General features: G+C 37.9%; 1 long non-coding RNA gene across 4 annotated transcripts; it reads right to left on the bottom strand.

Annotated features, from left to right (window-relative positions):
• Positions 1 to 3,568: 3,568 nt before the first annotated feature.
• On the bottom strand, positions 3,569 to 19,834 carry LOC104119133 (uncharacterized). 4 transcript variants are annotated; one of them, XR_011412542.1, is made up of 6 exons: positions 19,432 to 19,834; positions 16,744 to 16,899; positions 11,767 to 12,142; positions 11,363 to 11,434; positions 4,950 to 5,033; positions 3,569 to 3,740 (listed from the first exon to the last, which is right to left on the bottom strand). It is a non-coding gene; the product is annotated as an uncharacterized lncRNA (long non-coding RNA). The 4 variants fall into 4 exon arrangements; XR_011412539.1 differs by lacking the exon at positions 3,569 to 3,740 and having other exon boundaries at positions 4,645 to 5,033; positions 19,432 to 19,833; XR_011412541.1 differs by lacking the exon at positions 3,569 to 3,740 and having other exon boundaries at positions 4,645 to 5,033; positions 16,833 to 16,899; positions 19,432 to 19,832.
• Between the last annotated feature and the right edge of the window lie 4,355 nt (positions 19,835 to 24,189).

Genomic DNA, 24,189 nt, shown 5'->3' on the forward strand with positions numbered 1-24,189 from the left:
TTTTTACAAGGTCCTGAGCCGCCTTGGCATCGGCATTGTACTGGGCCACCATTTCATCAGCTTCGACTTTGACCACAATGACCTCTGACTTGGCCATTTTAAGCTCCTTGGTCAGACTTTCTCGATCTAAAACAGCCGAACCTAACCGAGATTGGAGCTCCTCAACCTTTTTGGTCTGAATATCAGCCCTCTGCTTTGCCGCTCTAAGCTGGATTTCAGCTAAAGTTAGTTGCGCCCGAGTAGCCTCTTTTTCCGAGGCTAGACGATTTATTCTGCCTTTCCATTCATTGGTCTCAGCTTGGACTATATCCATTTTAGCTCGGAGCTGGTCAATGCGATCGAGTTTTTGCTGGACCTACGGATTTAGACCATTATTTACCGAATCAAATTGATCATCACTAACCTCAAAAACTTTTACCTGCTCGACCAAATCAGCATGTTCCTTCCGAGCAACTTCCAGCTTGACACGGAGGTTCTTAACCTCTCCCTCGAACTGCTCGCTAAGAAGTTTAAAGGCGTCTCTCTTCTCAGTGAGCTCTCGAACTTTAGCTTTGATTTGTTGCAGCTCATCCCGGTACCTTAAAAAGGTCTCGTGATGAAGCACTGGGGCCTACGAGAACGAAGAGAAACACTAAGTTATCTACAAAATAATCTGAGTGTAAATAAAAAATTCACTTAGGAAAGCATAAAGTTACCCGGTTCAGCACCTGTTGTGCTTTGTTGAAAAGGCTAGGTGCATCTACCTCGTTCATCTTGGCTTGATCATCCTCGGTCACCAGACAGCGAAGATAACTGGCCACCCCTACGGGGGCGGAGAGGACTCGGGCATCCTCCGGAAGGGGGAGAATAATGGATCGCTTACGATCGGGATTAGCACTTGGGGTAGGGAATCAATAGACGAATTTTGGGCTCGAGGAAGGTCCGCTTGCTTTAGAGGGAGAGCTCTTCCTCGGTATCTCTAATTCGCCAAATCCGGTGGTGTCCTCTCTATGGGCCCTCTCGACGGGGCATTTTTTTGCACCTTGGGCCTCATTGAACATCGACTCTGTGAAAGAGGGAGACTCAGCAATCTCTATCGGGCCAAGTGATTCCTTCAGGGCTTTGCCCGTTTCCTGGGAAGCTTCAGTTCCTGCCTCTTCCTCGGCCTCCCCAACTTGATGAAGATCGGCCTCGCCTCCCTCTGGTTCGGAGGACCCTTGCCCTTCGAGCTGCGGCGATACACTGGCCACCAGATCGAAGGCTTCTTCTTCCCCATCGGACTCATCCATCAATCGATAGAGTGAGTCCGGAGACAGTGCTCGAGCACTGGTGCTTTCCTTGGGTTTATGCGCCAATCTTTTCCTTGGCTTCTTCTTCTCAAAGCTCGGAGAACTCGGAGCCATTTTTCTTTTCTTCTGTTTATCCTGCCTCATAGTAGATGGTTCGGTGAGGATATCATCATCACTGGGTGGAGGCCTCATTGCAACATCATTTGATAAACCTGCCAAAAGAATAATACGAGTAAGAACTCAAACAACGCATAAGGGAAATCAAATGCCACTTAAGAAAAATCTCACCATGGGAATGGGCCTCCCATCGGCCCTTCGAAAGCTCGTACCATGAACGCTCGAAATAGGGCCTTTATGTTGCGATGCCCTCGACCCATTCCTTAAGTCAAGGAATTGCATCTGGCATCCGAGCAACAGCTGCACCACCACAAAACATCAACGAGAAGAGAGAAAAAGAAAGAGCGATGAACAAAATCTTTAAAGCAAGATTATACTTACGTGTCATGTTCCACTTCTCAGAAAATGGCATATGCTCGGCTGGGATCAAATCTGAGGTCTTTATTCGAACAAAGCATCCTAACCAGCCTTGATCCCGATCTTCGTCGATGCTCGAGAACGGGGCCTTACTGTCCCGAGGGGCAAGCTGGGTTAGTCCCCCTCGATAAAGTCGGGGACTATATAAGCATATGAGATGGTCGAGGGTGAAGGGATACCCCTCGATCTTGCTTACAAAAAAATGGAGGAGAATTACTATCCTTCAAAAAGAAGGGTGAATTTGACCAAGGGTCACCTTGTACCTCTTAAACAAGGCAAAAATGACCGGGTCCAAGGGACCCATCGTGAAGGGATAAGTGTAAACACCTAGAAATCCCTCCACGTGGGTAGTGATGACTTCCTCGGGCTTGGGGACCACTACGTGCTTATTAGCCCAATTGCAATCTTTCTTGGCCTCAGAGAGGGCGTCCTCGGTGATCGAGCAAATATATCGCGAGACCGGCTCACATCGACCCGGTATCGAGGAGGGCTTCTAGATCTTGAAATCAGCACCGGCCGGGCACCCCCCGGGGATGAACATTTTTAGAGGAGGTTCCGGTGTCGGTTCCTCGGCAGCAGCAGGCGAAATGTTTTCCTCAACAACCGGTCGCGAGGCAGATGGAGTTTCTTTTTGGGGAACAAATTTTTAAGTCTTCGCCATTTCTTTGATAAATGAAGAAAAGAGAGGGAGTTAAAAGATTAAGCTTGATGGTTTGGGATAAAAACAAAGCTGAAGTCTTATAAAAGGATTTCAGAATAGCCAGAAATTTAATGCTTGGAAGTGTTAAAATTTCAAAAGGTACGATGTCAGAAGGTTTGAAAGTAAAGTTTGAATGAGCTGATGAGGGGGTATTTATAGCTTCCCAACAATTGTTTACATCTGGGAATGGCCGACCGGCAACTGACGAGCATTTAATGCCATTAAAATTTAAATGACGAGATGTTTCGACTGTTTTGTCATTTCTATCACAAAATATCGAAGTCAGGATCGGAATTTCATGTCGTTTCTCGTCATCTACTCTCCGAAAAATGAGGGGACTATCTGTATACGGTCAAAATTGAGCTCGGCTACGACTTGGTAGATTAGGTTTGGAACGTGGCAGCCAAGGAATAAAGATCGGCCTTGAGTCCCATCGAGCTAGGACCCGAGGTCGGAACGCCTGCCTTCGACTAGCGGTGAGTCCAATGTCGACCTTAGCCTCGAACGAGCTCGGAGAGACATTGTTGAGTTAACTAACAGAAGACCAAAATATCCATGACTGGTCGGATATTGCTGCAGGAATCTCAGCACGTATCAATAAAGAACCGTCAATAAGCAAATCAAGAGATTGTTTACCTTTTATAGAATTGTACCTAAAGAAGGACTCCTCTACTATATAAAGGGGGTCTGATAATATATTGCGGACACTATAACTCGCATCCCAAAGCAATATATTCTTATTTTTAGTTTTTATTATTTTCTTGTCATTTTGTTTTGATATCGATAAAAGTACTTTTGGCTCGAGGGCGGCTAACCTTCTAAGGTTAAGACTGTTCAACTTGTGCGGTTTGCATTTACCTTCCCATTGTTTATTTCAATTTCAATCTGATTTATCATTTTGTATCAAGCTAGATCACGTATCCTTAAAACTACGTACAAATTTAATTGTTATCCAACAATATAGGTCACTACTATGATAAGATACCAATAGAGATAATGAATAAAATAGCCAAAAGAGTTTAATACAACTATTCTATGGACTATTAGTACAAGTCACGAGCGACTATGAATAAAAGTACAATTTTAGATTTAGGAAAAATACATCGTCTGTTAGAAATTTACATAAACAGAGTTATAACTTTTGAATCTACAACAAACAAATGGTAGCTTGTATCGGGAGTGCTGATACATCTTCAATGCTAGACTCTTGAACTCCGTAGTTGCTCTTCCCCAAATATCTGCACACAAGGTGCGGAAGTGTAGTATGAGTACAATCAACCACATGTACTCAATAAGTATCTTGACTAACCTCGGTGAAGTAGTGACGAGGTTTTTAAGTCAAAAGATACTTACTAATATAACATGTTCAGTTAAATTTGCAATAGAAATAACATAAAAATAACAAAGTAGATTACAAAAACAAATTATGAGAAGTAGTAAATGATTAACTAAAAGAAGTCACAGTCAGTTTACTCAATATCATAACAAATCATTTTCTAACAGCTCAAGTCACGAGGTTAAGGAGATAACCACCAAAACAACATAGTAAACCCACGAATCTTCATAATATGAGGAATGTGTGCAAGATATCAAATCATTTACCTCATCCTCACCAAATATATACATGTATGTCAAATCAATTGGTACGACAACACCCTTCATACATTTATCTCATCCTCACCAAGCATATGTATAACATTACCAACCAGGTAGAAGGAATACCAGCAACAGTAACAACGAAGTAGAAGGTACACAGATAACAGTAACTAATAAGGTAGAAGCATATGGATAATGGTAACAGACAAGGTAGGAGGCACAGATTGGCAAATAAGGTAGGAGAACATAGATTTCAATAACAACCAAGATAAAAGGTTTAAATAAAACAACGACAAATGGGCGAAAACATAGATGTAAATATAACAACAAGAAAGAAAGCATGAATGTGACAAAATAAATAGATAGAAGGCATGATAAAACAATAACAAACAAGGTAGAAGGCAAAGATGTGACAACAACAAGCAACATAGAAAGCACAGGCGCAACAATAACAACTGAGGATAAATGCATGAATGTATACGCAAGGGAAAGATAACACAATATAATGCATGTCTCTCGTCCTCGCCTTCACGAAAACACACTTAGTGCCATGAACTCTCATTCTCACATTATAATATAAAAATAATTGCACGACATTACTGTCACGACCCAAAATCTGCCTAGTCGTAATGGCACCTAACCCAACCCACTAGGTAAGCCAAATAACAGCTAACACAATACTACTAAAATTAATATGAAATCAATAAGTGAAGTTACTAAATTCCCATACAATATCCCAAGGATTGGTAGTATAATTCATGAGCAACTAAGACTTAGATTACAAAACTGATATGAAATAAATACAACACAGGTTTGGAATGTACATAAATAAAATTCAAGTCTAAAGCTACCAAGGACAAGTGATAGCCATATCTGGAATGCATGTATGTCTTTAGTGCTAACTCCCGTCATCCACAACATCTCAGCTTCAAGATCTACACGTAAGGTACAAAAGTGTAGTATGAGTACAACTAACCCCATGTACTCAGCAAGTATCATAACTAACCCCGATGAGGTAATAGAATCAAGAATTATAAATGATATTCGCTATTACCTGTACAATTCATAATCCCAACAAGTACAGAATAGAAAATATGATCAAATCATGGAATCACAGATAAAACCACATAGGTGCTCTCGGTTTTCTCAACGTAATCTGCAGTTAACAATCCAGCATATAAGGAAGATATGCAAATAAATCAGGTAACAACCAAGGAAAATTGTAAGTAAAGATGGAATGCAATAACCAAATATCAATCCGTTGCGGCCCGCAAACCGATCCAAATAGAATTCACATCACGACTCTCAGACCCATATCTAAATCTAAATAACCGAACCAAACCAATAACCAGCTCTCCCAGAGCTCGCATCAACCAGGAAGCGATTGGGTTATCATAATTTGTGTGTACACCATCAAGAGAGAAACATGCTAGGGTGACCCTAGGGGGATGGATCCATATCCACACACAGCACGAACAATTCAACGTGCTATCAGCCCAGCGTGGTCACAAGCTCAATATCATAATCCTCCTGGCATAGTCACAGGCATAGCAACACAATCTTCCTAGAGTGGTCACAGGCTCAATATCATAATCCTCCTGGCATAGCAACACAATCTTCCCGGCGTGTTCACATTCATAACAACACAATTCGCTTGGTGTGGTCACAGACATAACAACACAATCTGTCCGGCGTGGTCATAGGCATAACAACAGAATTCGCTTGGCATGGTCACATGCATCCAGTCCAAATCATATCACACAGAAGTAAATATACAAAAACATATGTATATGATCAATGAATATCAGATTTCATGCTCCTAGACTGGTATAAGTGACATGCTACAATGTATGCATGTTCAAAGTGTGCTATCATAGCTCAAATCGGCAATTTCATCAAAAAATAGCAAATACCAAGTTCAATCAGGATATTAGCCTCTATGTAACCTCAAAACATGAATCAAATAGCTCATAGCAGGGTTACAACTATGAGAAGCATCACAGCTTAAAGCTTAACAATCAATTCAAGGCATGTCATAGCCTAAGCACTACCCCAAGCATGCATAAATACTCCGGTTCTTTCATATGGGCTCAATCCCCACACATATGCGCACCCGTATCACATATCTATCATAAATAACTCAGGAAACTAGTGGATCAACCAAGTTTAGGTAAGATACTTACCCCAAGCAAGCCAAATCAAATATCGAGCAATTCAAATGATACTCTAGAAATGCCATCTCGCGCAAATCGACCTACGAACGGCTCAAAACCTCAAGTTTTGGGTTTTTAACTCCTCCAAAATCGCCTTACTTATCCTCCAAAAACTCAAAAAGTGAAGAAAGTAAACTCTAAATCCTGAATTTGAACATTAAATACCACTGCCAGGCCACCTTCGCGATCGCGGTCACCAACCTCGCGATCGCGGTTCAGATGCCCAGTACGATTTTACCCTTTGCAATCACGACCATGAAGCCCCGCGATCGCAATGAACAACTCCATTAAACCTTAAGACTCTTTCCAGATAGCCTATAGTGAAATGGTCATAACTCTTCGTGCGGAATTCCAAATGACAAACAGTTTGATTTTCTGAAAACTAGAAACAAAGGACTACAACTTTGTTTTGGATCACCTCAAATTCCTTACAGATTGCAAGATATAAGCTTTCAAAGTCAGCCCTGCGATAGCATAAATTCTTCTATGCGATCGCGAGAAAGGCTACTACGATCGCGATTCACTAGGCCCAAACATCAATTTGCTCTTCGTGAACGCGACCCAAAGGTCCAGGATCGTGATTCACACACCTGAAGCCAAAAACCAGCAACTGAAAACGGGCCTAAAAATCGTCTAAAACTACCCCAAAACTCACCCGAGCCCCTCGGGACCCCATCCGAACATACCAACAAGTCCCAAAACATAACACGGACCTACTCGAGGCCTCAAATCACCCATAATAATATCAAAATGATGAATCGCACCTCAATTCAAGCTTTATGAACTATTTCAAATTTTAAAATTTCAAGCTTACGCTGAACACGTCTAAACAACTCAGAATCACCTCAGATTTTGCACACAAGTTCCAAATGACATAACGAACATATTCCAACTTCCGGAGCAACAATCCGAGCATGGTATCATCAAATTTATCTCTTGGTCAAACTTATGAACTTTTCAAACCTTCAAATTGTCAACTTTTTCCAAATCGGGCCAAAATCTTCTAGGAACATTCGCATGAAAATCCAGGCATACGCCCAAATCAAAAATCACCATCCGGACCTAGCGGAACCATTAAAACTCCTATCCGAGGTCAAATATACAAAAGTCAAATTTGGTCAACTCTTCCAACTTAAAACTTCTAAAATAAAAGTCATTCTTCAAATCAATCTCGGACCACTCAAAAACCAAAATCGACCGTACAAGAAGGTCAGAATACATTTGTGAAGCTACTCAACAGCTCGAACCATCAAATAGGATAAAAATGCTCAAAATGATAGGTCGGATCGTTATATTTTTTCCTACTTAAACATATGTTCATCCTCGAATATGCCAAGAGTCATTACAAAGCCATCGAATTACTGTGTAAACTTACCACACATATACCCATGGGTTATCCCATGTCACCACAATCTATATAAGTCTGACAACACACCTAACTGAAAATCCTTACTTCAACCTTAGTCCACAAACCTTAGAACCCAATCTCCAACATCCGGAATTCATTATAAGACCCGATTCTCGCATCTAGACACTGCACAAATCTAAACAAACTGTATCAAGCTATAACCATAACCTAGGATATATTCACATGATATACCGTATAACTCAGATGCTCATAGCAATAACTTCTGATCACAATAGTTGCTCAATAACAAACCTGGTACTGGTAACAAACCTCATATCTAACAAAATCTTGTTCTAAACTTTCGTACACTGCCATTGCTGAAAGAACTATGCAGTAACTCATAACCATTCATCGAATCAATAAGTCATGGAGCTTTATCGCCCGATAAGAACCATTGCCAAATTATAAATTGACATATAATATTATTCTTCGAAACATACCTTAACCAAATACGATAGTAATAATTCCAGATCTAATAACGTCATCTCATCCAGTATAAGCTACTCGACCGGTACGCTACACCAATACCATCTATTGCCATATGTGCACCAAACAAGCAACAACTCAAATGCACCCAAAAATGGAAAGAGAGTCAAATGAGAGAACTGTTCCACAAGCTCAACAGATACCACCACAAGCGCAATGCTATGAACCCATCATACAAGGGAGAAACAACACACACGAAATAAGCACAAAGGATCATATTGCCAACATAATTCCGCTGCGATGCGTGACCCAATCCAAACACCAGTCCACATAGAATACCTCAAGCCATGATGCTCTTAATCAATAACCATATGCATATCAACAACAAATACGCAATGTGCATGATCATAACCATGGAGTAACGAATAACAAAATATACCGCAAACAGGAAAACTATAACCAATGCGCAATCAACCATTCAATACCCCAAGAGCCATTTTGCTCGAATTCCGCCACAAAGCCCAAACAGAACCACATCATGTGTGTAAATAGTCAACAGTCTCAAAACCCATCATAGAATAGAAGATCAACACCCCGAGAATATAAAGCACGAAGATCAACTCTAACCTATGACACACCCTTCAACAATAGTTGTGCTGAGTAAACAAATCTGACCCGATGTAGAATACGTATCCTTAATAAGCCTACTTATGGCTTCCAAATCAATTTCGATCCTCCCAAAATATATATATATATAACCTCCGAGAAGTCCACCATAACCATCAACAATACATACACTCAACTGTCAACCTCTTAACATACCTTTACTAACCGCAACCAAGGAACAATCTGTCTATGAGACCCTCATAGCCTTCAAATTCTTAAAATACAAGAATCTCCATATTCGATTTCAACTCGACCACCCAAATGACTGACACATCCCTCATAATATCTGGATGTCAGCATTCGATCAACTAGGCGATTACCGTAACACCAGTCAAGCATCCGCAAGTCAAAATATAGTGTACCCTTTTTGAAATACACGCTCTTTTCAGGTAATATCAAGATAGTGCCAGTATTCTTCTAAACACCTAAAAACTTCCATTGCCATCCCGAACTCATGACCTTATCTTCTAACAGAACCTAAACCTCGTACATGAAAACCTCAATCCCACATGTCGCACCGCATCTATCATGCCATCATATGAAAAGTATGAGAATCTTATTAACAACTCTGAAGCACAAGTGGGATACATGATCCATCATCCAGAAACCTACCACTGTACCCATTCGTGAGAAAGTCACAACATGCAACATACCCTTCATACTTGTGAAAAATATCCATCTCTAGCAGAGGTCGACACCGTCGAGAACTCTTCGAAACTCATATGCACATAACCAAGCCATCAGAACTGAATTCCTCTAACTTAACCAAGTTACACCAATTTCCAAACTCAAGAGTATTTCCACAACACACCGGTAAAGCCTCACCACATTATAAGAACCAAAAGAACCGATAACATCCATTACTATGCTGATCCAAGCTACTACCAAGCTATACTATTCCTCCGAGTTCCTTATGAATTGCCTTCAAGTTAACATATTTCCTTGCCAGTACACTACGATCCTTAACCCAAAGTTCACTACAACAGATCCTACCATGAACCCTCGTCGTCCTAAAGCCCATAAACCATTATATTCCCTCTTAAGTACCAAAAGTACCGCATCTGAGATACCCACTCTGAAGAGACTTTATGTGAATATGACGATGTTTCCTCAACCTCTCTGATACTGAAATGTAGAACCCCTAATGATACGGATATGCCACAAGTCTCGACAACTTTCAATGTAAATCTCATATCTTATCCACATACAAATCCAGAAAATCCTCAAATACCACATACGAATCTTGAACTCATTAGAACCTTATCGAGAGTCATCCACTATGCTCAAATCCCCAATGTACTGCCAATACAAGCCAAATAACTTGTACTCCATTAGCGCACAAACACATAAGAAGTAACCCCACATTTTAGCAACCGAGTGAATCCCTTCTTTTATAATGCTATATCCACCATAAATAGCAAACCCGAATCACTCCAAGACTTCCATATATCCATAATACATCATGCATTCAGAACTTTCCTTACTCGAGTCATCCTCTAAACCAACCTCTTCAAGTCACAATCAATCTGCTAGTACACCTCAGACCAAAACTGTCATGACCCAAAACCCATAATAAGTCGTGATGGCACCTAACGACGCCGCTAGGCAAGACCACAAGTGAAACTACAGTTTAGTTACCCCTTTTTAACATTTAAAGCAAAATTTCCTTTTTAGAAGAATGAAATAAGTAAGATCTCATGTAACCGTACATACTCTTTCTCAACAAAACTATCAGCGTGATAAATACCCAGTAAGTATCTAGTCTAATCTCGATGAAGTAGTAATGAGGGGTCGACTTGACACTTACTAGAGGTCAAATAATAATAGATTTACATAAAGTAGACATGGTGAGTGTACAACAAGTAACAACGAAGCAAATAAAAGTAACTATAGCAATTCTACACAAAAGGCTATATCAAATCACTAAACATATCATAACTGGCCTTAAAGGCGCTAACTCAAGTGTTACCAAACCAAATCTAGTTCTAATTATTAAGCACGAAGCTGGCGAGGCGTACGACCCGATCCCATAGGAATAGTGGTACTGCCGAGGTGAATGAACCGATCCTATAAGAATAGTATTACCAGCATACCGAGGCAAATGACCCGATCCTATAAGACTAATTATATCACTGCCAAGGCGAACAACCCGATCCCATAAGAGTAATTGTATCACTACCGAGGCGAATGGTCTGATCCCATAAGAGTAGAGAAATTTACCTCGCTCGCGGATACACATGCGAGACGAGAAGACACAGATCTATAGATTATCAAATATTTACCAAATTTTACAACGTAAGAGGCTAAGTCGGTATCTTAATTTAAATCCTCAATCTCAGTCCTAATCAAGATAATTAATATATATGATAGGCATAAAATGGCAATTAAAGGCATGATGTGAATCTAAGTCTACCCGGACCTATAATAAATATAGCTATATACGGAATCTTTTCACCTCGTGCGTACATAGCTCCTCACAACAAGTAGCACGCAACAATTAATACACCTAAAGGGCTAAGTTCCCTCTTACAAGGTTAGGCAAGAGACTTACCTCGATTCCAAGCATGCATTCCAGCTCTCCAACCTCACTAGGACTCCTCAAACGACGTCAAGGACTCCGAAACTAACCAAAAGTCATACAAACTAATAAATATATGCTCAAAAGTTCATAATTTAGCTATTAGAGTAATTACCCAACCCAATTTGGAAGATTCCTAAAATTCACCCAGGACCCACGTGCCCAAATTTCAGAAATTTTCGAATATAAATGTTACCCATGACCTCACGAATTCAAATATATAATTTATTCTCAATTACATAATCAATTTTGTGGTCAAATCTTATTTTTATCAAAACCCTAAGTTCCAACAAAATCCCACATTTCCCCCCTTAATTTCATGCTAAATCTACTCATAATCCGTGTATTTAACTCAAGAATTGATAGGGATCACTTACCTCTTGAAGTTGATGAGAATCCTCCACAAACGTGCTCTCAAATCCTCCCAAGACCAAGTAGAAGTGTGTGGAAAAATGGGCTAAGTCTTGAAATTAATGCACATCTGCCCAGCGATTTCCGCACCTGCGGTCACTTAACAGCATCTATGGAACCGTCGCTTTGGTCAAAAAGCCGCATCTGCGATCCCCCATAGCCTCCCATCTCCCAGCTATTTGATCAGTTACAGATGTTGCAATTACGACATGGGATCGCAAATGCAAACCCTCGCAATTGCGGCACTGAAGGCTTGAGGGAGGCAAATGGAAGTCAATTTGTTCAAAGGGTAGAATATGTATGGAAACCGAAATATTGTGGAACCTGTTTGATGATTGGGCACTGCTGTAAAGAACCAAAACAAATAAAAAAGCCAAAAATTGCGATGATCAATGTGTAGAAAAAGGTGTGGCAGGCTAAAGGAACAATTATAGTAGTATAGGAAAAAGAGGATGATCAATTGAAAGCAAGCATTAAGTCAGGGAAGCAAGTAGATTCAGAGATAACTGAAGGATGGAAGGAAGTTAGGGGGAAATCAGATGCTAAAACAACTCATGTTACTGGTGATGGGCATATGAGTATAATAAATGACTTCACTGTTTTTAATAAACAGGGTGAGCAATTACCAATACCAGAACAAGAAAATTATGCTGAAAGAGGCCAATATAGCATAAGTGGGAACACAGGGGTAGTACAAAATCTCTTTAATCCGGCATGAAAATAGTAGCTTGCAATATTAGGGGTCTCAATAAGCTGTTTAAGCCTAAGGACTTATGTAGTTTCATTAGGGTAAATAAAATTAGCCTACTAGCTATAGTAGAACATAGAGTTACTGGAAAAAAATGTCAATCAAATAATCAAGAAGGTTGCAGTAGGTTGGAGTTAGTCTACTAACTATGAGGCCAATGGTAAAGGAAGGATATGGGTAATATGGGATCCAAATATTTTACAATTCAACGAGATGGTGAAGAACAAACAGATGATACATGGAATTGTGTCTATTTGTGCCCTAAGTTACAGTTATATATTACTACAATATATGGCATACATACTATTGATAATAGAAAAACATTATTGAATGAATTAGAAGTGATTCATAGTGGAACTGATGGAGCATGAGTAGTAATGGGGGACTATAATACAATATTGGGAGTGGATGATAGGATCCATGGCAATCCAGTACAAGAGGTTGAGATAAGATACTTTAGGGATTTCATGCTGAATAACAACATGAATGAACTAAAGTATATTAGGAGAAAATTCACATGGACAAATAACCATGTCTGGAGCAGAATTGACAGAGCAATTATGAATGCAGAGTAGATGACAACAATGAAACAGATGGAAGTGGTAGTTATGGACCCATTCATCTCAGACCATTCACCACTGAGAATTCAATTTGAAGATGTAGTTCAGGAGGTCCAAAGCCATATCGATTCTATAGAGTGGATGATATTCCTGAGTTCATGAAGGTGGTGGAGTATGCATGGAAGACCCCTAGTAAATGGGAGGGGATGCAAAAAGTGTGGCTGAAACTTAAGGCGGTTAAGAAGGAATTAAATAATCTACATACTCAGGAATTCAAAAGAGTCGGGGAGAAAATACAATCAATTAGGAGGAAGCTCAAAGAGACATAAGAACAAATGAGGGACACATATCACCAGACACCTCTATTTGAAACTGAGAAGGAATTGAGAGTACAACTAGATAAATGAGGGATGATAGAGGAAAGTATACTACAACAAAAATCCAGGACCAAGTGGCTAAAACTTGGGGACTCAAACAGTGAGTACTTTTATGCTTTCTTGAAGAATAAAATATCACAGATTAATATCAAATCGCTGGTAAATCAAGCAGGGACACTGTTGCAAACAGAACATGAGGTGCAAAAGGAGGTAGTGAGGTTCTATAGGGAGTTCTTGGGTAAAGCTGCTAAACAAATGCCTATAATAAATCTAGATATAATGAAAGAAGGACCAATGTTCACAATAGAACAACAACTGATACTAATAAAGCCAGTCACTATAGAAGAAATATATACAACAGTCAGTAACATCGATGACAACAAGGCTCCAAGGTGTGATGGATTTAATACTTTTTTTCTTTAAGAAAGCATGGCCTATTATAGGAGAAGATGTGATCAATGAAACAAAACAATTATTTGCCACTACAGATATTTACAAGCCAATCAATTGTACTTCAATGACTTTAATTCCAAAGGTAAAAATTCCAAGTTCAGTAAAAGAGTACAAGCCAATTTCATGTTGTACTGTGATGTATAAGATCATATCAAAAGTGCTCATCTCAAGATTAAAAATGGCCATGGCTAGTCTCATTGATAACTGTCAGGCTGCTTTTATCCCAGGGAGGATCATTTCATACAACATCATTTTAAGTCATGAATTAGTGAAAGGATATGGCAGGAAAGGGATAACTCCAAGATGCACGATTAAGCTAGACATGCAAAAAGATTATGACTCTTTGGAGTGGTATTTCCTGGAGCAAATTCTGATAAATTTGAACTTTCCAATCTGCTTTGTAAAACGGATTATGAAGTGTATTACCATTGTCTCCTACTTTGTTATGATAAATGGAAGGCCTACTAGACCATTTCCAGCAAAAAGGGGCTAAGACAAGGAGATCCATTGTCACCTTTCCTGTTTGCATTAGCCGTGTACTACCTAAGCAGACAACTCAGAACCTTGAAATACCAACCAGACATCAACTACCATTCAAGGTGGGAATAACTTCAAATAGTCCAGTTGGGATTTGCTGATGATCTACTGTTGTTCTGTAGAGGTGATGAAAAATCTATTTAAATGTTATATGGATGTTTCATGGAGTTCTCTAGTGCGTCAGTGCTAAAAGCAAAAGCTTTATCTACTTTCGTAGAGTAAGCTCAGCAATTCAATAGGCAGCCGTCGTTAAACATGAATTCACCAAAGGAGTGCTTCTAATTAGATATTTGGGATTTTCTCTAAGTACAAAAAGGATGTCTGTTATACAGTTTCAGCCACTGTTAGACAGGATGAAAGGAATAATAACGTCATGGAATGCAAAATTTTTATCTTATGTAGGAAAAATTCAACAGATCAAGAGTGTCTTGTTTTCTATCCAAGTCTACTGGTCACAGATCTTTGTCTTTCAAAGAAAGCTATACATATAATAGAAGCAATATGTAGGAAATTCCTTTGGTCTGGGGGAGTTGATATATCTAAGAGATCTTTAGTATCATGGGACAGACTGTGCCAACCTAAAGTTGTTGGTGGATGGAACTTGTTAGATATATCTAAATGGAATAAGGCTGCAATATGTAAGCTACTATGGAATATAGCTCAAAAAAAGGATAAGCTATGGGTACAATGGATACACATCTACTATGGGAGAGGTAGAGATATAAAAGACATTGAACGTAGACAATCTTCGTGGATGATGAAGAAGATTTTGAAGGCTAAGCAATGCTTAATTGATACAGGCATAAATATGATTGAGATTCTTGAGATGGAGAATTTTTCTAATAAAAAGTTATACATGATGCTAAGAGGAGAACAATATAAGATGTCATGGAGAAAACTAGTGTGTAACAATGGAGGAGCTCCAAATGGATCTTTTCCCTTTATTTGGCTATCCTGCGCAAGTTGAGCACTCGAGAGAGATTAGCAAGGTGGGGGTAACAAATGATCTACAATGTCCTATGTGCAACGTGGAAGAGGAAAGCATTAAGCATATATTCTTCAAGTGCACATATGTTGTTTCTATCTGGAGCAAAATACTACATTGGATGGGTGTCACACGACATGCAATGGAATGGAGCCAGGAGCTAGTTTGGGTATATTTCCGTGCCAAAGGTGGATCAGCCAATGACGAGATATACAGAATGACTTTAGCAGGATGTGTCTACTATGTATGGCAAGACATAAATGAGAGGATCTTTAGGTCACAACAGAGATAACAAGGGCAGATAGTCAAGATGATTGTTGTATGAAACCCAGACTCAGAAAAAGACTTGAAGAGTTAAACTTTTATCCATGAAGAAGATCTGCTGAGGAGTACCAAACTACACCTACTTCCCTGATTTATAGTTAGTTATTAGTACAGGTAGTATATAATGTTTAACTAAGGACTAGAAAGAATATCCAACCTTAGTAACTTGAGCTGTAAATTTCTGCTTTGTTAGTAAAAACTAAAAATTACCAAAAATATACAGATAAACACATATTAGCGTTTTAAAGTCATGTAAAGTGTAAAGAAGTAGGATAAAATGAGTAAACACATATTTGCAAGTTTAACACACAATTAAAGCGGAACAGAACAAATATCCCTGAGTTCAAAGTCTAGCCTAAGTTCGCTAAGGTCAGAACCTAAGTGTAATCCCCAGCAGAGTCGCCATGTTGTTGGACCCTATTTTTTATAGGTCAAAACAAAATAAAACTAGTGGTTCCTCTTAAGTTGATAAAAAAAAGTCGCCACATAATATTTAAGGTATACTAGGGTACCTATAAGTTTTTAAAAATTATTGTCCTAATGGTCTACTAACCAGGGAGATTTGGGTAAGGGTTCTAGTTATTCTAAGGGGAATATGTTAGGCATCCCCTAAAATCTACCTGAGGTAGATCCTTGAACATAGTCTAGGTTCGAGGAAAGAAATATCTATATTCTAGTTGATTATTGGTTAAAATTTCTAAATGGGATTTTATAAGAAAGTGAGAAAACATTTTAAAACTCATTTGAAAATCGTCTTTGTTTTGAGAACTGATAGTATAGTTACTTTTGAAATAACAATGTTTGTTCAGAAACCTTCTCATTTATGTTTTGTAAAAGAAACAAGAATAAAATTTATATTATATGAAAAAAGAGTGTACCTCGTCTATTTATTAAAAGTTGTTTCAATCCGTGTATAATTAAAAAGGGTATTTGATTCTTCGGAAACAACAATGGTTTACCTCACTTGTTTGAATAGCATGGCTTGTCTCTTTTGTTTCAAAATGGTATGGTTCACTTTGTTTGTTTTTTAAACCAATTAAGTTCAAACCTGGTAGACGTTTAGACTTGTCTCAAATTCTGTTTTGGTTTTAAACTCATCCGGATCCCGTTGATGCCTAAAACCAAAAAAAAAACTCATTAAACGATAAAAGAAAGATTAGTTATCAAACAGTTAAGATCAAAAGCGTTCAGTTTTAAAATGTCAAGTTTGCTTGAAATGGAACAATTAGTCTTTGAAATCATAGTAGCCCTTTGATCTATCAGATTTGACTTGCCTACACAATCGGAGTAGCTACAAACATCCAATAATATTGTTAGTTATCCAAAGACATATACAGAAAAGCGAAATAACTATAGCATATATTTAGGTAAAGGGAGAAAAACTGGACTCTTCTATGTTGGGTTGGCAAAGCAAGTCAGGCCCAAATTGACTCTAAGTAGTGGCAGACTCCAACAGGAGAGGAAGCAACCTAGTTTCTCCGAGCTTGGGCCTGAGTTCCAAATGAACTCAATAGGCCCAATAATCATGCATAGAAAAGAAAAAGAAGATGATTATCATGTGTCGATATAAAGATGAAGTAAGACAAATTATAATAAGTAATAATGAAAAGGATCTAAAGAATACAGTAAAGTCAATTTTCATTTGTGTTAATACTTTGAAGATTAGTTTAGGTCAATGACTAAGGGCTTAGGGTGAACCATGTTTATTTATGAAGTCTCCCTATGGATCCGTGACACTTCAGAGTTCACGAGGGTCTCATGGATCCCGAGCAGTGCTTGTGCCAGGTAGGGGTGCCTCAACCACAAAGCCAGGCTCATACCCAAATACCATTTAACATTGACCATCACTCTTCCTCAAATATTTGAGCACAAACAAATATTAACTCAACAGTTCAACTAACATAGAACATGAAAAGGGTTAATATAGAAAGTTCATCATAAAATCTTTCAAAGGTTCAGCCACGCAGAAACACCAACTTGAAATCAAACAACCATAGTAAGCATTGAAGCCATCATTAGAGTGCCAAACCATAAGCAGCTAAGCACTAACACAATATTGACCTTGAAACATTCTCAAGTTCAGGGATGTCTTATTAAGTTGTCTGAGATATCATTAGGTGACTTTTGTTAACTTTACTAATAATCTAACACTTATGAACCTCCCTTAGGTAGGTTCAAACCATTAGTATAGGTTGCAGACATCCTAATAGTCTTCCAAAATATTTTAAGCAAGTATACACATAACTAGGACCTTACTTCATTAAACACTTAAGCTAATAACCTCACTCAGAATTTCCTAAGAGTATACCAATTAACTAGGTCAACAGAGACATCAACATGAATGAGAAGGCTAGCTTTAGTTTTTATTTAAACCTAATGGAAATGGTATCTAATCATGACAATGCACGGTCTATCAGGTTTTTAAATTACTAGAACCAAACAATACTCAGATTCATGAGTGAGAAGTATCAAAACAATGTTGTTAATTAGTCATGAAATAACAAGTAAAGACATTCATTTTCAGTTAGTAAAGGCAAGCAAATCACAAAAAATTATCATTTGGACATGTGATCAGGTTTACTAGCAAGTTATGCCAACAAAGTTCGCCATATGATTTTATTTTTTACAAGTTGTTATGATAATTACATATGAATCATTCTATCAGAACCATAGTATCATGAACAAGACTGCCAACTAGAGTCATTTAGGCAAACAAATCAATATGAGAAACATGAGCAAAATCCTTAATGAGAATCATTCATTGAGCTAAACCAATGCAACGTAATATCATAGGCGGAAAGATCAAGATAGCACATTGCCACAGGTATGAAGGTCTTAATAGGATATCAGGAGAAGTTCAAGGATATGATTCAGTCAACTTAGTCAACATGACAGTGTGCACATGTCTATTACTTAATCAACAAGGATAGACTACATGTAATTATTAACATGGGTTTTAGTTCAACTAACATTAAGGCTCAAGAGGATTTTCCTATAAGAGTAACAACAATGTAGAATCATTTTAACCAGCTAAGTCATGAGAAACAAAGTTCGACAACAATCACAGATTTAACAACATCACGGAGATAACAATAAGGAAAACATCATTAATTTTAAAACAAAGATAACACAAATACAAAATATAATAAAGGGTCACATGTTATTGACGAACATTATGAACAACCGAGAATTAATAGGTAGACATCATAAAAAGAGAGCCAAATAAAATATTGAAGAATGAAAGAGGGAGGTCAGTGTTCACTAGACTTCTTTGGAGCAGCAAACCAGGTAAAGAAAAATCAGTAAAAGTCTGAGAACCCAACCTCAACAATCAACTTACCGTACTCGAACTCGAGCATGAATAAGAGAAAGAAAAGAGAAATTAGAGAAGAACTTCTGAATACTTGAACCAACAGAAAATTCTTAGACTTTTTAGTGTGTGTCTGTGTATTCTTTCAATGCTCTTCTCTGTATTTTTTCAGTGCGTTTGGTGAGGGCATTTTTATACTTTATTTGTAGTAGAATTGATGCCTTAAGGCTCCATTTGAATTCAAAGAGGTAGTGGGGAATGACGAGTGACTGCTGATGATAGCAAAAGGGGGGAAAACAGAAGAAAAACAAAGGAGAAAGTAGGTTGGAGCTTTTACCTTGAAGAAAATCGGTCGTTGGAGACCAAAGGACTATTGGTCAAAGCCTATGTCCAAAGGTCACTACGTTTGACCTCTTAACCAAGAATCATCTTGACCAAGAATCATCATGATGTAGTTCGAGATCCTCATAAATCTTCAGATGCATATGATGATTTGAACGACAGGAAGCAAAATCATGAGGTTTGGACACTTTCATCTTTTGGTCTGGGGTTTCGGGGGTTGGGATTCAAAGTCAGGTGAGGAAAATGGAAAATACCGGGGGGATTCTTGGCTGGAAGAAAGAGAGGATGAACATTTGGGTTAATTTGAGTGACCTTGCGCGGATTTATACAAGGTTCAAGGATATATAGGGGTCATTAGGGGAAGTCATTAGGGTTTGGGGTTGTTTCCTAATTAAAATGGGACACTGGAGGGGAGCGTTGGATCATTTTGATCAACGACTCCAAATCTTTGGAGGTTTAATGTAGAAAAAATGGTTGTCGTTGTATCAAAAGGATCCAACGGTTGAGGTAGAACACTGAATTATTTAAAAATAAAAGGAAGGTTGAGATTAATTGTGGACCATTTATGATTTGGATCAATGGTCCAAATGCATTGTATTTTTTTGTGAGTGTTGAGAACGTGTGATGTGGCGCACAACGATTGGTTGGAAGGGAGTGGTGCAGATTGCTAAATAGGATGGGGGTGGAGGTTTCCAGGCCGGGTTTTGAGGCATTGAGCCTATGTTTTGGGCCAAATTAAGCTAGCTAGGGATTTAAATTATGGTCATATTGGGTTAAAACTAAACAATTGCAATTGCAACCTATTTTGAGTTTTTGACCCCTTATATAACTAAATTAATTACACTTAATTAATCCTAATGAGATGTAATAAATATAGTTATCAAATGTATTTTAATTAATGTGATTAGTTAGTATGAAATAATTAAAATATAATATTCATCCATTAAATTATGAAAACTAATTGTTTAGTTAATTAAAGTAATAGAGGTAATATAATTCAAGACTTAAATTATTAGATTAATAGTAATAAACAACAACAAGCCTAGTAAAATCCCACAATTGAGGTCTAGGAAGGGTAAAGTATACAGAGACCTTACCCCTACCTAATAAAGGTAGAAATATTATTTTCGAAAGACCCCCGGCTCAAAAGAAAGTAAAAATAAAGCAATAAATAGACAGTAGCAACAACCAGCTAATTAGACATGGGCGCAAATAGAGATACATGCAACAACAGATATCTAAGACTACAACACTATAAAATAGATGCAATCTTGCTGGGAATAATGACACAATGTGAAATATCAAGGGGCTATGCATAGCAAAATACAAGACTAGTTACTAATACTACTAGGATGCCTAGATGAAATTCTAGACTACCTGTCAACCCACAACCCTAATCCTCGACCTCCACACCCTCCTATCGAGGGTCATATCCTCGGTAAGCTGAATAAGCATCATGTCCTACCTAATAACCTCACCCCATACTTCTTAGGCCTCCCTCTATTCCTCTTCTAACCCGCCATAGTCAACCGCTCACACCTCCTAACCGGCGCATTAGGGTCTCTCCTCTTCACATGCCCGAACCATCTCAGCCTCGATTCCCGCAACTTATCTTATATAGGATCCATGCCCACCTTGTCCCTAATATACTCGTTCCTAATCCTATCTCTCTTGTTATGTCCACACATACATATCAACATTCTCATTTTCGCTACTTTCAACTTCTGAACATGAGATTTCTTGACTGGCCAACACTCGGTTCCATTAACCTCCTTACTAGATGAATGGCTTTTGTAGTCGACCGCCCTGACATGAAACTGAACTGGTTCTCCGAAATAGACATACTCCTTCTCACCCTTCTCTCCAGCACCCTCTCCTAAACTTTTATGGTATGACTCAGCAGCTTGATACCCATATAGTTATTGCAATTATGGATATCACCCTTGTTCTTGTATAACAGGACTATCAAACTCCGCCTCCACTCTTTGGGCATTCTCTTCGTCCTAAAAATAATATTAAATAAATCAGTAAGCCACTCCAAGCCTGCCCGGCCCATGTTCTACCAAAAATCTACTGGAATGTTGTCTGGTCCGGTCTCCCTACCCCTACTCATCTTCCACATAACCTCCTCAACCTTAATACGTCTACACAACCCGAAATCACCCTGGCTTTCCGAGTCTTCCAACATCCCAAGCTCAATGATCTTATAGATTAATCGTAATACTTGTTTATAAAATCATGAATATATATATATATATATATATATATATAAAAGAGACAATAAGAGATGAGTTGGCACCTCTATTTGGCCAACAATCATATTTATCTTTTTTCCTGAATTTTTGCCCTTTTCCTCATTTAGTTTATTTATCTGCTATATTAAGAAGAAGAAAAATTGAAAAGACACGCCTTTAAAGTCTTAGTACACGCCTTGCTCACTTTCTGTAATGGTTGAAAATCCATTGCCACCATTTTAATTCTTATTCTCTATCCGTAACGTTTTATAATCCCTTCCGCCCCGTTAGAACAACCACCAACTTCTTTTCACCTCCTCTCTTTTTGGAGGACTAGGAATCAGGCTGCTTCTCTTCATATTAGAAGTACCCACTTATGACAGGAAAATGTATGAAGGAAACTTGAAGTTCACACGCAAAAACTCGGGGTTTTCTACAAATCATGAGAGTTGAGAGTGTTGTTATATATTCTCAAGTATGTCTTCCTAATAATATTTCTATGCTTCCCTTCTGTTATTCTTCCTTTCATCCCTTAGATTGACCTTTTCCTTCTTTCGACTATTCTGATTGGTGTTATATATATATAAAGAAAATCAAGGTACATGAATTCAACTTAAACCCAAAAAAATGAAAGAATGAATTTTAATTTATTTGATATAGTCATAAAAGTTGATTAGAGATTGGGAGAATACTTACAAAGGATGACTATATGATGCAATGTGAGTATTATTTTTCGGAGCAGGTCATCTATGCCAACCCAAAACAAATTTATGTTCTCTCTATTAATGTGTAGTGTGCACTAATTCGACATACTCTATTTAAAATAATTTATAATATTTTCAGATGGAAAAAGTTCTTATTTTTCATGTATATTTAAACCTTTTATTCAAAATGTCCTTTCATTGTTTAGATGTTATTTTCATATAAAACTTTATTCACACCAAGTTGTGTTCCACAAATTAATAAGATTGAATTTTGAGCAACTCAGTGAGAACTTTCACAAAAGGATATTGGTTCTTATATTTTGTCGAGACATGGGACTAATGAAGGGACATGTCTGGATTTTATTCTCTTGGACATATCTCGAAAATAAATCGACTGTATTTGATTTTGATACTTATTTTTCAATTCGTTTTAATTGATACTCCCTTTAACTGGTGAATCTTATTAATTCATCGAAGGCTAGCTAAAAAAGGAGCAAAAGGTTGAAAGGGTCAAGAAAGGTTTGTGTGGTAAAAATAATGTGAGGTACACTATGTGATTTATTGAAACGAGATGTTCATCAACTTTTATTTTTTGGTCAGTATTGTGTTCTCAGTAATGAATAGATTTTAACCAATGATTATTAAAACAGTTTTACCACATGAGGATTTGCAATTAAAGTTTAGCAGTCATATATTATACAAAACAAGTAACTTTATAGGATTAAGAATTTTAAAATTAAGAGAGAAAAACTCTTAAGTGTTAGAATTTTTTTTAATATCCAAAATTAAAATAATTATGTCATATATTTAATAAGAACTTTTATAACCGCGCAAAGCGCGGACAAATTTACTAGTTAGTTTAATTAATTAAAGCTGTAGAAGTAATATAATATATAAATATTTAAACTAAATTACTATTGATTATAAAATTAATATTATTAACTATTATTACATGTATTATATCATTTATATTTTGAAAGAATAGGTATTATTAATTTAAAAAATAATCCACTAAATTTATTGCAGATTAATAAGTGTAAAAAATTTAATTTAAAAGGGGAGGGTCAAAATTGATCGTCAACAGCTGCCCCTCTTTGACTAGAGACAATAAAAGAATTTGCGGGCAAAGAAATTGACCGAATGACCAATTTTGTACCAACTCTAGGAATATATTGCAGGGACTATGTTTTGAATTGTGAAAGATCATGAGTTGTGAGATTACGACAGAATTTTGGTTTTGAATCGTCTACATACCTCGGGCTTAACGAGTACCAGGCCACATATAGTTTTCGATGGTGATTTGGAGAGAGTTGTGCTTGCAGAAATTGCCCCAGTATCATGTTATGACAATACCGCAAGACAGAAATATTTTGATACCCAATGACTTTTGAATTGTAGCTTGATTATAGAATTTGAGAGATTTGACAATTTGGAGTTGTACTGATTGAATTGAGTTGGAGGCTAGATCCTTGGCTTGCTTATGAGTCTGTTATCCCCCATTAGCGGTGTAACCTGGTTTGTTGCTTAGAGGAAGTTCCACGTTGTAGTGTTTGAACCTGTAAAATGGAAGATACGCACATACCCATATATCCTAATGCAAATATGTTAGGATATAATTTAAATATGTAGGAATAACAATGCATGACTGTCAGCTAGCCGTTATTTGGGATCTTTGGGCGATGGGATGTTTGAATCTGAAGCCTCCGAGATTTGGAGCATTATTTGGGATGTCGAGGATGGGTGTTTGAATTTGACTTCAAATGTTAGCCGGGATGTGTATTGCTCCGAAGTTGTCAGAGCATTTGAATCTCCACT

This window comes from Nicotiana tomentosiformis, chromosome 12 (assembly GCF_000390325.3).
Source record: "Nicotiana tomentosiformis chromosome 12, ASM39032v3, whole genome shotgun sequence".
NCBI lineage: Eukaryota > Viridiplantae > Streptophyta > Magnoliopsida > Solanales > Solanaceae > Nicotiana > Nicotiana tomentosiformis.